The sequence below is a fragment of the Pituophis catenifer genome, unplaced genomic scaffold, assembly GCF_029215685.1.
Source record: "Pituophis catenifer annectens isolate HBS135680 unplaced genomic scaffold, rPitCat1.0.hap2 SCAF_3, whole genome shotgun sequence".
Taxonomy (NCBI): Eukaryota; Metazoa; Chordata; class Lepidosauria; order Squamata; family Colubridae; genus Pituophis; species Pituophis catenifer.
In genome coordinates, this window is record NW_027256883.1 from 161,885,598 (window position 1) to 161,889,941 (window position 4,344).

Sequence of the window (4,344 nt, forward strand, 5' to 3'; positions counted from 1 at the left end):
TGGCAGCTGTTTCTCTCCACTGCTGCTCTTGCTGGGAAAGCGTCTTGCACAGCAAAGCAAAATTTAGCAGCTGTGAGTCACCGTTTTCCTCTAAGTGCCACCTGGAAAGCGGCAGAGAGAAGCAGCCAGGTTGAATGATGTTTCTCTCTGCCGTAGCACTTTCCGGATGGGATTTACAGGACCCAATGCGGCAGCTCATGGCTGCTAAATTTTGCTATGCTGCACCAGACACTCTTCCAACAAGAGCAGCAGTGGAGAGAAACAGCTGCCAACCCAGAGAGCACATGGAGCGTCTCCAAGAGTGACCGAGGCTTGCCCAACACCAAGGGCCAGAAGAACCGCCTGCAAGATCTGAGAGATGCCGGAGATACAACCTAGCTGCTTCTCTCCACTGCAGCACTTTCCAGATGGGACTTCTTACAGGTAAGAACCTTACCCAAACCACTTTGGGGCACCTGCACCCATGCTGCCCCCTGTGCCTGTGATGTCCCCCCATGGTCCTTTGGCTGTGTGTGGTAGGCCACAGGCCAGATAAATTGCTTCAGCCCAAGGGGTCATAATTTGAGGTCAGAGAGGGACATGTGCGCGGCATGTGGGCAGAGGCCCCGGGGAAGGCCAGAGCTAGGGACTGCTGCATCCCCTGACCCAAGGCGAAGGGGGAGTGGGTGGCCTGCAGGCGCATCCCCTGAGGTGAAGATCATGCAGGCAAAAGGGCATGCAGGTGGAAGGATGGTTAGAATCAAGCCCGAAAGGTAGCTAAGCCTCGCCATGTCCACCCCAAGACAGCTCTTCGGGCACTTACCTTTGTAGGCAGCCATGGTGAGCAAAGTGGGCAAGGTGCAGAGACCAGCTGGGCCACGTGGTCTGGGCAAGCGAGCTATAGAGTAGCTGGGCATGGGTGTGACTCTAGTCACTGGCCAAGGCGGGCGAGGTGGGATAGAGTGCAGTGGGGAGGAGCGAAGTGGGGTGGAGTGGGGCAGGGTGGGTGAGGCCAGCCACTGGAGGGATTTGCCGGTCTGCCAAACTGTGCAGAATCATAACAACCGGTTCGCCTGAACCGGTCAGAACCGGCAGCAGCTCTCCTCTCGCTGACAGTAATATTTAAACTTCTGGCTGACTGTACCAACAACCATAACAATAAAAATCCTATAAATAAAATAAGACTTTCTCATTACTAATACAAATCTTAACATCATCCAGGCAACTCTGTACCACAATCTTACTGTGCTGGAAACTGGAATGATGTAATAAGGTTATGATGGCCCTTCAGGAAGAGCAGTGTAATTATTAATGGCACCATATCAATTTGAGGAGAGATGGTGTCCCTTCAGGGTCACAGCTGAGTTCGGTATTAATTACTATATTTTGAAATGAAGAGGAGAAGGAGAAGAGGAGAGAAGGTTTTGTTTCCCTGGTGATATTAAGCTGGGAGGATAGCATGGCAGTTCTTGTTGACTGAGAATTAAGACTGAAATGAAGCTTCTAAGAGATTGTCTGTCTTACCAAGATGAAGCCTAGTAAGCAGGGCCAGCTCTAGACTCTCTAGGCATTTTCTCTTCTTTTCTCTCACAGAAATGTGATTTAGAACATAGAATCATAAAGTGGAAGGGACCTTAGAGGTCTTCTAGTCCAACCCCCTGCTTAAGGCCAATTTCCCCCCAAAGAGTCATAGTTCTTTAATTTTCTGTTATTTTTAATTCTGCAGCCGACTAACTTTCTAAAATTTGGATTAACTCCAACCATCCAATTAATTGACCTAAAACTGATGCAGAGTTTAAAATTTAAAATATTACTTTCTTCGGTAATTGGGGGGCACCTGCTAGCCAATCCGCTGGTACTTCTGAAGGTGTAGTACCCCTTAAAGGGGTATGCACCAAGTTACTCATGACCAGGAAGGAAGCAAGAATAATAGAACAACAGGAAATTAGAAGCCTTTTCTTCATCAATTCCATCAAAATGTGAAAAAAAAGAGAAAAGGATAGGAGGGAGAGACGAATGCTGTTGTTACCTTAAAAAATGATCCTCCAGTCATTTAATGCTAGAGAGAAAAGTTATCAGCCTGTGCAAGTCAGGCAAGTCATATTCTGGTTCCCACTATGCATATGGCAACAATTATATTTATAGTTATAATTAATAAATATAATTATAAATGTAACCATATAACTATTTATAGTTATAGTTATAGTTATAGTTATGTTTATCCTCAAGCCAGTGAGCTGGCCTACACAGTGCACTGTTATCACTTTTCAAGGGTTTTCTTGATCAGGTTGTTTAGTTTCTCTATTGGGTTGGCATTTACTGGGATGTAAGTTTTTTTCTCTTCCAGTAATTCTTTGGCTTTCTGTATATATTGTAATCTGTCCATGATAAGCATGGTTTGGCCTTTGTCTGCTGGGAAGATGGTGATGATTTTTCTTAAATATAATTTATTTATAATTATAAATAAATACAATTGTTGTATTTAACTTACGCCGGGTACCAAAATGTCTAGAGCAGGGTTGTCAACCTTGCGGCCTGTGGGCTGGATGGTCACGTACTGGCCACGCCCACAGCCAGTTTAGCAAAGGGGGGTGGGGGAGTCCCGATATGTTACGTGATGCTGTCGTGACGATGTGAGTTTAACATCTCTGGTCCAGAGTGATTTCTGTAAGCATTTTTTCCTATGTCTGACCAATTCTTTCGTCTTCCTCCTGACAAGGCAGAGAGATTGGAGAGGAAGGGATTACAAGAGTGTAAGAAGGCGCACAATGGAGAATGCACATTGAGAGGAGTATATTTGGGGCTGCTGATGGCTACCATATTCTTTTTGATATGTATTCCCCTTATGTGTCTGTTTGCTCTATTAAAATCTCTTCTTCTCCAATGAATATAAATATAAATATAAATATGAATTCCTTTCTTGCTAATCTGGGGAGAACACTTCAAAATGTGGGGGAGTGAGGTAAATGAAAGCAGCCACAGGTATGTGATTTCTCATTTAGCAACTGTTTTACTTAACAACAGAGCTACTGATCCCTACTGTGATTGATAAATGAGCACTACTTGTATACTCTGGGAAAAAGAATTTAATTATTGGGTGCAAACTAGAGCCCTTAAAAATCCATGTTTGCCACAAATTAGAAGGCCCAGCTTTTATTTAAAATGTTCCCCTTTCTTTTGCATCAGCTGCAGACACAAACTGGAAGACACATATTGATTTTATGATAAAACAGTCTTGAATGCCAGGGCATTTCAACTTATTATGCCATGCTTCATTTTAGAAAATAAATTTACCCCTTGCTCTTTTTATTTTCAAAGCACTTGAAATATAAAACAATAGTAAAACCTGATCAAGTTATGCGTGCAGAGCGCTTTCTGACCTTTCTGACTTTCTTGATTTCTTTGCATTCTTCAGAAGTTCAAGGATTTCAAAATTGGTTCTGAGGCAAGTCCAGGCTCCAGTTAACTCCTCTTCCTGGATAGAAGAAAACACTTAGCTAAATGAAGACTGAAAATCTATCCGCTTGCCAATGAAGGGGGTTGACCTCTCCTGACTACCCTTCAGCCATGATCAGTTTGCACTGTTAACCTCAACCTATGATCAAACTGATACTTGTTTCTGGTGCTGATAGGATGATGAGCAGTGATACCAGTGAGAGGAAAATACAGTTTGATGGATGTGCCCTGCACTCTTTGCATGCAAAAGACAAAACCAAGTTTCTTTTTCAAGTAACATCTACCTCAGACCATCTCTCTTTCTCTCCCCATTAATTTAGAATGAATGTACTTAATTTGCCTTAAGATTAAATGTTTTATGATCTTTACTGAAGAGATTTCTATGATGGTGGTAAAGCAATGCCCCATTGTGTTTGGTAGACTGAGAAGTGAAATCTTTAGCACTTTTGGGAAGGAAAAAAAAAGATGACTTCTAAAAAAATGGCCAGAGTTAATAAAATGCAGGTTGTAGCTTTAAAGTATCAGGCAAGGACCAGGGAGACCATTTCCCTCAGCCATAGAAGTCAGTGGTGGGTTTCAATTTTTTTTACTACCGATTCTGTGGGTGTGGCTTGGTGGGTGTGGCATGGCATGGTGGGTGTGGCTTGGTGGGTGTGGCAGGGGAAGGATACTGTAAAATCTCCATTCCCATCCCACTCCAGGGAAAGGATACTGTAAAATCTCCATTCCCTCCCCAATCCAAGGGAAGGTTACTGCAAAATCTCCATTTCCACCCAATCAACTGGGATTTGGGAGGCAGAGAATAGATGAAGGTGGGGCCAGTCAGAATTTTTACTACCGGTTCTCCGAACTACTCAAAACATCTGCTACTGGTTCTCCAGAACTGGTCAGAACCTGCTGAAACCCACC